This window comes from Rutidosis leptorrhynchoides, chromosome 3 (genome assembly GCF_046630445.1).
Source record: "Rutidosis leptorrhynchoides isolate AG116_Rl617_1_P2 chromosome 3, CSIRO_AGI_Rlap_v1, whole genome shotgun sequence".
Lineage (NCBI taxonomy): Eukaryota > Viridiplantae > Streptophyta > Magnoliopsida > Asterales > Asteraceae > Rutidosis > Rutidosis leptorrhynchoides.
The window spans coordinates 428,338,005-428,351,039 of NC_092335.1; positions in this window are offsets into that span (position 1 = coordinate 428,338,005).

Here is a 13,035-nt window from a genome sequence, read left to right on the forward strand (position 1 = left end):
ACTTCAACTTTACTTTGTTTATTTTTAAAAATATATTATATATATAAATATATATATATATATATATATATATATATATATATATATATATATATATATATATATATATCTAATTCGTGTATATAATTAAAATGGTTAATATTTTTATAGATATATATATACATATGATTAATATCATATTAAAAATTAATAATTTATTAGATATAAATATTTATATAGATAATCTTGATGTATTATATGTAATGTTATGATAGTGTAATAAGTATACTCTTATTTAGGAAATACATATTTGTTATAGTAATATTGTTACTAATAATAATCTATATGATAATATTATTAATATTATAAATTTTGATAAAAAGAAATGATAATAATAATAATAATAATAATAATAATAATAATAATAATAATAATAATAATAATAATAATAATAATAATAATAATAATAATAATAATACTAATAGTTATAAAAGGATGCTAATACTAATATTAATGATAATAAAACTAGTTTGTGTTATTTTTATAGTAATGATAATAACAATAATAGTGTAAGTTTTAATAATGATTAAGATAATAACTTTACCAATTTTTGATAAAAATGATAGTTTTTATAAAATAATAACTTTGATAATTTTAAGTGTAATGATACTTTTACTTTAATTATATAAGAATAATAATAATAACAGTGTTAGTAATAATAAATTTTAGCATAACCTTTTGTTAACTTTATAACCTATATCTATAGTTCTTATCACTTAAAGTTATAATCATTTTCATAATAATAATGATAATAATAATAATACTAATCTTGTTTGTAACTATATTCATAATAAAATTTAGTAAGTGATAATCTTTCTCATGATACTTATATTAGTAGTAATAATAATAATAATAATATTAATTATAGTAACAATATTAATAATATCTGATAATGGTAATAATAATAATGTTAATATTCAAATTGCTTAATAATAATAATGCTAATGATAATAATATTAATACCTAATAATAATACCAATAATAATAATAATAATAATAATAATAATAATAATAGTAATAATAATATCAATAATAACTTTAACAATATCAATTTACATTAATAATAATAATAATAATGATGATAATAAAAATAAAAAGAAAAGTTACAACCTTTGAAGAAAGGTTCAATAAAAAGAATGTCACCGCCGAGATTCGAACCCGAGACCTCCCGCACACCCGACACCCCTCCTAACCGTTCTTCTGATCCTGTCTTTCTGACATTTTACTCAGCTTATATTTATTTAAATCGTCTGTTTCTGTTTCTTTTTCTTTCTTCCCCAAACTGATCGACCAGGCAAACTCAATTCACAAACAAGATAACGAACTTCGTTGTTTCAAACAAAGACTAGTAATTAACTAAAACTTAGATAGATAGTCATTAATTAACAAAACAAATGAACAAGAAACAGACTGAGTCTGCTGCTGCTCGCGACCGGTTTTTAAAAAAAAAAAATTAACTTTGATTTCGAATACGTTTTAGATAAAAGTTACAACATGAAAAAGATTTTATATCGCTCATAGAAACCTTATCAACAACCAATTGACTCAAAAGTATCGATACGATTATTAATTTTCCTATGAATACAAAGTTGACTTTTTAAGAACATTACCTTTGACTCCGAAATTCGGACTTGATACTAAAAATTGGAAATTAAAAGTTTCCAGATAGTTTGAATGAAGGTTTTCTATCAGAATGGCATTATTAGATTTTGAAAAACAATTACGAAATCGATTTTGATCTTCAAAGCCCAAGAACAGGTCACGGCCTGATTTCTTCTTATCTTTTCCAATTAATTCACAGAGTAGGACATTTTAATTTGATAAATGATTAGTTAGCTGTCTTTATACATCATATTTTTAATAAATATATATATAATAATGATATTAATAAATATATATTAATAATGATAATGTTAATAATTAAAAATGATATTAATAATAGTAATAATAATATTTATAAAGCTAAAAAAAATATATGCTAATAACAATAGGGGTAAAGATAATAATAAAAGTAATGATAATAAAGTTCATAGTAATAAATGATAATAATAATAATATACATCACTAGAATAATAATATTTATAATAATGTTAATAGTATTATTAGTAATAATAACAACATTTATGATAATAATAAGTTTGTATAACAACACTTATAATAATTTCTAATAATCTCAGTGATAATAATAATGATGTTAATAGTATTAATTTTGATAGTTATGATGATATTAATATAACAAATTTGGCGTATCAATTTACTGTCTATATATACTTAATAATATCGACTAGTATTATTGTTAATATTAATACAGAAAGTAAGTATAACAATCATTTTTTTATATTACTTATATAATAAGTTAATGTATCACATCTGTTATTAATATTAGTATTAAAATGATAATTTATATATCAACTATATTTCAATTTATAATTAAATTTAATATATCTGTATTACATAATATTGATTATGTACTATAACTATATAATATATTTTACACTATAATTTATATTGAGCATTACATTTTGTATAAAATAATATATATTACAATATACATATAATAATAATTATACACAGAATTTATATATCTTTAAATATGTTCATTTTAAATTGCACCCAATTTCCTTGTATCTTTTTTTATATATTAAATTCTAATATTTAAATTATATTTTATAATTTCGAGTTATTATATATAATTACGTTTATAAATATATATACATATTTATTTACAAACAATTGTTCGTGAATCGTCGAGAATAGTCATAGGTCAATTGAATACATGAAACAGTTCAAACTTTTTGAGACTCAACCTTACAGACTTTGCTTATCGTATCGAAATCAAATAAGATTCAGGTTTAAATTTGGTCGGAATTTCCCGGGTCATCACAGTACCTACCCGTTAAAGAAATTTCGTCCCGAAATTTGAGTGAGGTGGTCATGGCTAACAATAAAATTGTTTTCATGATGAATATGAGTTGATAAATAGAGATTTATTACCATTGAGTAATATGGATAAGATAATTCGATTACTCGAAGAGTACGAGTGATACTATCACAAAAGAGTAAAATGAATAAACGCAGATTTGTCCCTATTCACTATTGATTTTAGAAAATAAGATGCGTCTTAACTTCTGACGTTGTCTTTGTTAAATTCCGAAATTCAAGGGATTTAAAGAAAATCTTCGAAATCTAAAAGATTTGATTATTCGGCGAATAAGGAAATTAAGATTTCCATAATTAAATACGGTGATCTGTCTCGATTACTCCGTCTGATAATTCACTATAAATCTATTCCCTTCGATTCCTTATTTCCACATCTCCCACTTTCTATTCTTTCCCCTTCAATTCAAATTTTAAAACATTCGTCAATATGTTTCTTCCAGTTCTAATCCCTGATATTTTCCTAATTATCATTTCTGTCCTCCTTCATTTCAATCTTCCAATAGAAAAATCTTTTTACTTCTACTATTGCCTTGGGGTGATACTATTCTTAATTATACCGTGTCTTTATATTGCTATTCATATTAATACCCACGGTTTGTAACTTCCGTGTTGTTATTGGGCTTTATATTTTCTCTTATATTTTGGAGCTCTTTGTCTTTTTATTATCCTCCCGACCTCTAGTAAAGCGAGTAACAGTCCAGAATTCGTAAGTATAAAATTTCGGATAAACATCATGTTCTAAATAAGAAAGAATGTATTAGCATGATTTGATTTGTCAAATTACCAGAGTCACTGAAAATAGAACTATCAAGAATATACTTTCTTGATATGTTCAGAAGTTAAGCATAATGAAAGAGTTATGTAACATGGCACATGACGACGTTATGATCTGTGAATCATCACGTCCCATTAGAAACTCAGCATGACTTACTGTAATATAATCACGTTGATCAAGTGTCATTATATTATACTAACTCATGCATCAATTCCCAACATTACTTCAATAACATTCATATTTTAAGCTCGAAAGTTTACAGAATATAGAAAATAACAGTTTCTATATGATGTAACACTGATAGCACTAATAGATTAATGATTTAGATAAGAATAGTTATGAAAATATCTTCAGAAGTATGGAGGATATTTATAATGAAAGATACGAGGATATCTTGGAATTTCTAAGATCAGAGGATGATGAAGAGTATTGTCCGCAAGAGTTTAGAGTAAGGAGTAAGATATTCGCTAAAGACTTCAGCAGGTATTGAATCATTTGAATTCCTTGAAGTCAAACTTATTCTTTGTGATTTGTCCACGGCTTCCTTCATAGTTTTGCATAATCCGTTTTTCGGTACTAAATTTTCTATTGAGAGTTTTCCAACCATCCATTCTGTATTATCATGCCTTCAACGGTTAAGGTCGTTTACAGTTTTTGTTGCTTCCTTCAAATTTTCAATGTTGCAATGTTATTACAGTTCTAATCCATATATAATCAATACTACCACCGCTATTCACTAATGATACATTACATCAATTCGCATTATACGAGGAAAAAAAACCCTTAATGGTGTACGGAGAAAAGGGCAACACGAAGCTACATCTTATTAGTAATTTGAAGGCACAGGAACCCAAATGCTATTTTACGCAACGGGTTAAGAAATTATTTTGACTCAATATATCCGAATATAAGACTTCGTGATTTAGAAAAAGTGGCTAACATGCAACATAAAGAAGCATGTTATGCTTACGGGTTAGTAATGTTCGTTTCTCACCAAAGTGAGAACAAGAACATCGGGCTACAACTATTAACAAGCTCCGGATCTTCCTGTGCCTCTGCCGCATTAATATTGAAAACTCTTCCGCGGCCTTGTCCATTCGTGTTCTCCTAGTTCGGGCAATTTCTAATAATGTGGCACGGTTTTCCACATTTATAACAAACATTCCAACTAATTGGGTATTTGGAAAATTTTCAACCAAGTATCATGAATTTATAATAATAGTCTGATTTCATGCAAATGAGGGCATTGCATGATCTCAAGTGCGGGGAAGGGTTATAAATTCTCTCGGATTTATAGTTGGTTTATTTTCTAAATTTTATGAATATTTGAAAAATTTTCAACTAAATGAATTCAAAATCATGTTTATACATATTTATGAACAAAACTAGGTGTTAATACCGAAATTATTGTTACCCTAAAAAGAGGACATAAATTGAGAAACAACTAAAACGCTTGAATTTATTTATTAAGATATAAAAAGACGCATGAAAAAACCCAAGTGTGGGGAGAATGTACCAAATTATTCAATTAAAAACTATCTATCACATGTTTCTGTAAAGTTATTGCAGGTGCTTTTGTTTTGGACTAAATTAACTGTTTTACCCGATTTATTGTAATACTTTTGAAAGAATAGATGGATCTACACGATGAATCAATTCCATCATTAAAAGGAAGTAAAGTCTTCCAAAAAAGACACGCGCTTCTTGATTTAGGTCAAGAAGTTGTCATCCAGACCAGCTGTAGGTTGACGAAAAATGTAGAAAAGTCATCTCTAAAATCAGCAGGAAATCCACGGACCTCAGCATCAAACAGGGTCGCCAAGTGGTCAGACTTATCCTAACCATGAGAGGATCTGTCTCGTAAAATGGGGAGGGCGCCGTGCAAATTAGCTTGATAAGACTAATGAATCAGACCCCGAGAAAGGATAATCTCCTTAAAGATTAAAAATCAGCTTTTAAGCCTGATATTACTCAATCCTTGAGATTGACCTTAAAGATTGAGAATTACAAACTCATGGAATTCGATGATATCTAAACTTGAGCCTGAACGAGAAAATATTTTGATCAAAATTAAATCCGATTTGTTTTCTGAAAACCTATTTTCAATGCGTTCATTACCATTGAACGTAAAATCCTAGAAATTCACCTGGAATTCATTAGGTCATCTGAACCAAATCGGGTGTCAACCGTAAGAACGGTGGTTGCATAGCATGGTCGAAGACAGGACCTTGTGCCAGACCGAAAAAAATTATAGGGTGATCTTTACTATTGCTCCTATAAAGGATAGTAATTGCATCCGACACGTTGTAGACCATGAACATCTGCATGTCATTAGACATTGCCTTAACAGTTGCTTGTTCAACACTTTCCTTTACAACCGGACGGTAGTTTACCGAAAGGTAATATACGGAGCAAGTATACTAGACGTGTTGCTTTCCCAATACAAGGTTAGCAAGTGGGTGACACAAAACCATAAGTTTTGAGCTAAAATTTTCAAATCTGAAACCCACCAAACCCACAAAAACAATTTGCAAACACCGGTGAAGGGTTATTCCGGAAAACTTATCTAGAATAAAATCTAGATTTAATTTACAAAAGATCAAATGTTTTCATAAAGATCCAATTTCCTTAAGGATCTAAATTTATATAGTCATGTGGGACTGTAAACCACATCGTTACTATCATTGTTTATACCACCGTATCAAAATCACTGATGTATAAAGTGTGTAGAATAAAGAAGTGATTCGTGTGATTTAATTTCAAGTTCTGTATTGCTTGAGGACAAGCAACGTTCAAGTGTGGGGATATTTGATAGTGCTCCAAATGAACATATATTTAGGCGCAATATCCTTCCGATATGTAAAGTTTTCAGTTGCAATTGTTCTATTTTCAAGTAATATTCGTTTAAATAAATAAGTGCGAAGACAAAAGGCGAAAACGAAGATTTGAAGACAAAAACGTTCAAAAAGCTAAAATGTACAAGATACAATCCTAGTGGTTCAATTTATTGATAAGAAACGTCTAAAAATGACAAGAGTACAAGTTGCGGAACGCAAAGTACAAGATATTAAATTATACGAAAGGACGTTCAGAAATCAGGAACCGGGACCTGAGCCAACTATCAACGCCCGACGCAACGGACTAAAAATTATGAGTCAACTATGCACAAGAATATAATATAATATTTAAATAATTATATAAATTATTTATATATTATATATATTTAAATAAAACGTCGACAAGCAAATGGCCAAAAATTTGTGAGCTGGATTTCGGACCTCCGCACTCGCGGAGATCTGAAGGCTTAAACCTCCACGATCGCGGAGCACACCAGGATCAAAATTTCCTATAAATTCAACGAGCTTCTGCCGAGTTTTATACATAAAAAATAAATAATACTCCTCTGTAATAATAATAATATATATATATATATATATATATATATATATATATATATATATATATATATATATATATATATATATATATATATATATATATATATATATATATATTATATATAGTATAGTATATTTTTATATTAGATTAGTTTTGGGTTATGCAAAGGTTATTTTACGGGTTTTAAAGTCGGAGCTCTGTCCGTGTAACACTACACGATAAATAATCAATGTAAGCTATGTTCTCCTTTTTAAATTAATGTCTCGTACTTAAGTTATTATTATGCTTATTTAAAACGAAGTAATCATGATATTGGGCTAAATACTAAAATTGGGTAATTGGGCTTTGTACCATAATTGGGGTTTGGACAAAAGAACGACACTTGTGGAAATTAGACTATGGGCTATTAATGGGCTTTATATTTGTTTAACTAAATGATAGTTTGTTAATTTTAATATAAAGATTTACAATTGGACGTACCTATAAATAACCATATACACTCGATCGGACACGATGGACGGGATATTTATATGTACGAATAATCGTTCATTTAACTGGACACGGGAATGAATTAATAGTCACTAGAATTATTAAAACAGGGGTGAAATTATGTACAAGGACACTTGGCGTAATTGTTAACAAAGTATTAAAACCTTGGGTTACACGCAGTCGATATCCTGGTGTAATTATTAAACAAAGTATTAAGACCTTGTTACAGTTTAAGTCCCCAATTAGTTGGAATATTTGACTTCGGGTATAAGGATAATTTGACGAGGACACTCGTATTTTATATTTATGACTGATGGATTGTTATCGACAAAAACCAGACGGACATATTAAATAATCCAGGACAAAGGATAATTAACCCATGGGAATAAACTAAAAATCAACATGTCAAACATCATGATTACGAAAGTTTAAATAAGCATAATTCCTTTATTTCATATTTAATTGCACTTTTAATTATCGCATTTTTATTTACTATCATTTTATTTATTGCACTTTTAATTATCGCACTTAAATTATCGTCATTTATATTTTTCATTAGGTTTTAATTGTAACTTAAAATATAAAATCGACAAACCGGTCATTAAACGGTAAACCCCCTTTTATATTATTATTATATATAAAAATATATATTTTGTACAAATATAGTTGTTTAAAATATAGTGTAAAATAAGTCGTCTCCCCGTGGAACGAACCGGACTTACTAAAAACTATACTACTCTATGATTAGGTACACTTCCTATAGTGTGGTAGCAAGGTTTAGGTATATCCCATCTGTAAATAATTAAAACTTGTGTAATTTGTATCGCTTTTCGTATCAAAAATATATAGTATTTCACCCCTAACTCATCATGCATTTTTATTAACGAGTTATGCACTAACCCGAACCCCTATTAAACACTTGGTTATCATTAAAAATACTAGTAACGTAGTAGTTGTATTAGAATCTAGTGCTCTCTGATAATAAATAACAGCCCTAGTCTTATATACTGACTACCCACTTCTAGTAAAATTTTTCAAAATTTTCAATTAAATGAACTTAAAATCATGTTTATACATATTTATGAACGATAAAACTAGGTGTTAACACCGAAATTATTGTTACCTCGGAAAGGACATAAATTGAGAAACAAACCAAAATGTTAGAATTCATTTAAAATGGAATAGAGCACAATAAAAAGGCAAATAAAAGAAAATAAAAGTCAAGTGTGAGAAAATTTACCAAGTTATTTTAAACATATATCACATATTTCTGTAACAAATAATTGAAGATACTTTTGCTTTGGACTAAACTAAACAGTTTTACCCGATTTACTGTAAGAAAGATGGATCTACACGATGAATCAATCCCATCGTTAAAAGGAAGTAAAGTCTTCCGAAAAAGAAACGCGCTTCTTGATTTAGATCATGAAGTTGTCATCCAGACCAGCTGTAGGTTGACGAAAAATCTAGAAAAGTCATCTCTAAAATCAGCAGGAAATCCACGGACCTCATCATCAAACAGGGTCGCCAAGTGGTCAGACTTATCCTAACCATGAGAGGATCTGTCTTGTAAAATGGGGAGGACGCCGTGCAAATTAGCTGGATAAGACTAATGAATCAGATCCCCAGAAAGGATAATCTCCTTAAAGATCAAAAATCAGCTTTTAAGACTGATATTACTCAATCCTAGAGATTGACCTTAAAGATTGAGAATTACAAACTCATGGAATTCGATGATATCTAAACTCGAGCCTGAACGAGAAAATATTTTGATCAAAATTAAAACTGATTTGTTTTCTGAAAACCTATTTTCAATGCGTTCATTACCATTGAACGTAAAATCCTAGAAATTCACCTGAAATTCATTAGGTCATCTGAACCAAATCGGGTGTCAACCGTAAGAACGGCGGTTGCATAGCATGGTCGAAGACAGGACCTTGTGCCAGACCGAAAAAAATTATAGGGTGATCTTTACTATTGCTCCTATAAAGGATAGTAATTGCATCCGACACGTTGTAGACCATGAACATCTGCATGTCATTAGACTTTGCCTTAACAGTTGCTTTTTTAACACTTTCCTTTACAACCGGACGGTAGTTTACCGAAAGGTAATATACGGAGCAAGTATACTGGACGTGTTGCTTTCCCAATACAAGGTTAGCAAGTGGGTGACACAAAACTATAAGTTTTGAGCTAAAATTTTCAAATCTGAAACCCACCAAACCCACAAAAACAATTTGCAAACACCGGTGAAGGGTTATTCTGGAAAACTTATCTACGATAAAATCTAGATTTAATTTACAAAAGATCAAATGTTTTCATAAAGATCCAATTTCCTTAAGGATCTAAATTTATATAGTCATGTGGGACTGTAAACCACATCGTTACTATCATTGTTTATACTGCCGTATCAAAATCACTGATGTATAAAGTGTGAAGAATAAAGAAGTGATTCGTGTGATTTAATTTCAAGTTCTGTATTACTTGAGGACAAGCAACGTTCAAGTGTGGGGATATTTGATAGTGCTCTAAATGAACATATATTTAGGCGCTATATCCTTCCGATATGTAAAGTTTTCAGTTGCAATTGTTCTATTTTCAAGTAATATCCATTCTATAAATAAATAAATATCTTGTGTAAAATTGTATCGTATTTAATAATTTTTCCTAGTAATATATACACTATTTCATATACGCCTCGCATAACATCAAGTATTTTTGGCGCCGCTGCCAGGGAACTTAAACGCCGAAAGCGCAACGCTAATGATATAAAAAATAATAATAATAATAATAATATAATTTTGTAAAAGTTTTTATTAAGTCCTTCGTATAAAAATATAATTTTTTTTAAATATAAAAATATAAAAATACAAAAAGAGTTTGTTAAAAAAATATATAAAGTTTAAAAAAAAAAGTATTTTTACTTTTGAGTTTAAAAATAAGTATTTTATTATTTTATAAAAATATTTAGTTATATTTATATTTTATATATATTTGATAAAACAGAAAAACATAAAAAAAAATAAAAAGAAAAAAACTAAAACTGTGCAAAAACGAACCCCTTTTCAGCCTAAATTTGACCCTCCGCGACTCGCGGAGCTTTTGAACTGGACCTAACCGCACTCGCGGAGGTCAATCTGACAGGTCAACCTAGGACTGTAATTAATACGAAATTAGGGTTTAATTAATTTAATTATTTAGTTTTTAGGGTTTTATTTAATTAATTAGTTTAGTTATTTATTTAATTTGTATTATTAAGTTATAATTAGTTTAATTAATTTATAAAATTAATAGTTTTATTAAATAAATAATATAAAAATAATATTTTTATAAAAATTGTACTTTTTACAACTTTAAGTAAATTTTTATATTTTGTATTTTTTTTATTTATTCGTTTTAGCGTAATATTTGTATTTTTCGCTCGTATTTAGTTTTAAATCATAGTATTTGCCATAGTTATTTTTATTTCTAGATTTTTAGGCTTTGCCGTAAAATCCCTTAAGTGCTTTTTCTTTAGACTAAGATTTAGGTGCTTTAGAATTTTGCGACGCTGTTCTAAGTTTTTAGTACCTTTTTAAGATATTGCCATTTGGGATATAGAATTCCTTGTAAGCTTTAATATTTTTAGACGCAACTTTTAATTCTTAGTTTTTAGTTCCTTTTTAAGTTTCGACGCGCTACTTTCTTATTTTTATTTTTCGACGCCTATTATTTTTCAATCTTTTATTTTTTGACGTTTTTCGACGCGCTCTTTTTCTTTCTTATTTCTCGACATTCTAGTTTTTAGGACATAGAATTTTTCTCTATTTCTTCTCTAAAATTTCTTAAATTTCAACGAAAAATTATTATAAGCGGTTAAATTGATAGACATCAAAATTTTCTAGTTCGTAGTAATAGTTGGATTTGTACGTGGACCGGGTTATTGGAGCCAAACAATACTCAATTATATTGAGACCAAACGAATCCTGCCCCTCTGCTGCATCTTTTGGCTATTCGAAACGTGGGCAAAATCAGAAAAGTCTATTAATTTGATAACTTATATAATTTTTCTTCCTTTTTAAAAACTAATAGGATATTCAGTGAATGCACCGAGCAAAACGTTCACCACCTTTTGTACGTTCACCACCTGTAACTCGATCAAGACATCTAGCAAATATTGTCGCCGTTGATTTTTCTTTAGAATCGTCATCCAGTCGACCAAGTACTCCAATTCAAATTTCCGATAATCTATTTTTTGAACCCGACCTCACAATTGAGAATCCGGAGAATATTCAAGGATGATTTATAGATCCTGAACCATTAATCTTTCCTCCGGAACCACCAATCATTCAAACAGAGATTGTTGAGGAACGAACCATTAAATCAGAATCCTCTAGTGATTCAGATACAACAAATTCAATCATGGAAAATCTGGAACCTTTAAGTATGGAAGACCGAATGAGAGCTAAACGCACTGGCCAAGGTCACGCAATTACTCAACCAGACATTAATGCGCCAGATTATGAAATCAAAGGACAAATTCTACACATGGTGACTAATCAATGCCAATTTAGTGGTGCGCTGAAGGAAGATCCAAATGAACATCTTCGTACCTTTAATAGGATCTGCACACTATTTAAAATCCGAGAAGTTGAGGATGAAAAGATATATCTCATGTTATTTCCCTGGACTTTAAAGGGAGAAGCTAAAGATTGGTTGGAATCATTACCTGAAGGGGCGATTGATACATGGGACATTTTAGTTGAAAAATTTCTTAAACAATTCTTTCCGGCATCCAAAGCCGTGAGACTTCAAGGAGAAATTGTTACGTTCACACAGAAGCCAAATGAAACTCTATATGAGGCATGGAACAGATTTGGAAAGTTATTGAGAGGATGTCCGCAATATGGTTTAGTAATCAACAAGTATCCAATAATACTTACAATCAGCAAAGACCTAATTTTCAAAACAAACCACCACAAACCGATGATAAAAAGCCAAATTTAGAAGACATGATGACGAAGCTAGTTGAATCTCAAACACAATTTTTCACATCTCAGAAACAAACCAATGAATAAAATGCTCAAGCATTTAGAAATCAACAAGCTTCTATTCAAAATCTGGAACAAGAAGTAAGTAACCTAGCAAGGTTAATAGGTGAAAGAAAACCGGGAAGTCTACCTAGTGATACAAATGCTAACCCCCGGAATGAAACAGCTAAAGCCATTACCACAAGAAGTGGTATTACACTTAAACCACCTGAAATACCTGTAATTTCTGATGAAGCTATTCCTACTCCACAAGAACCACAACCTGAACAAGATAAGGAAAAAGAACCGGTAGTTGAAAAGGTTAATGAAGATAACATAGTTAAGGCTAAACCTTATGTTAAACCATACCAACCACCACTTTCT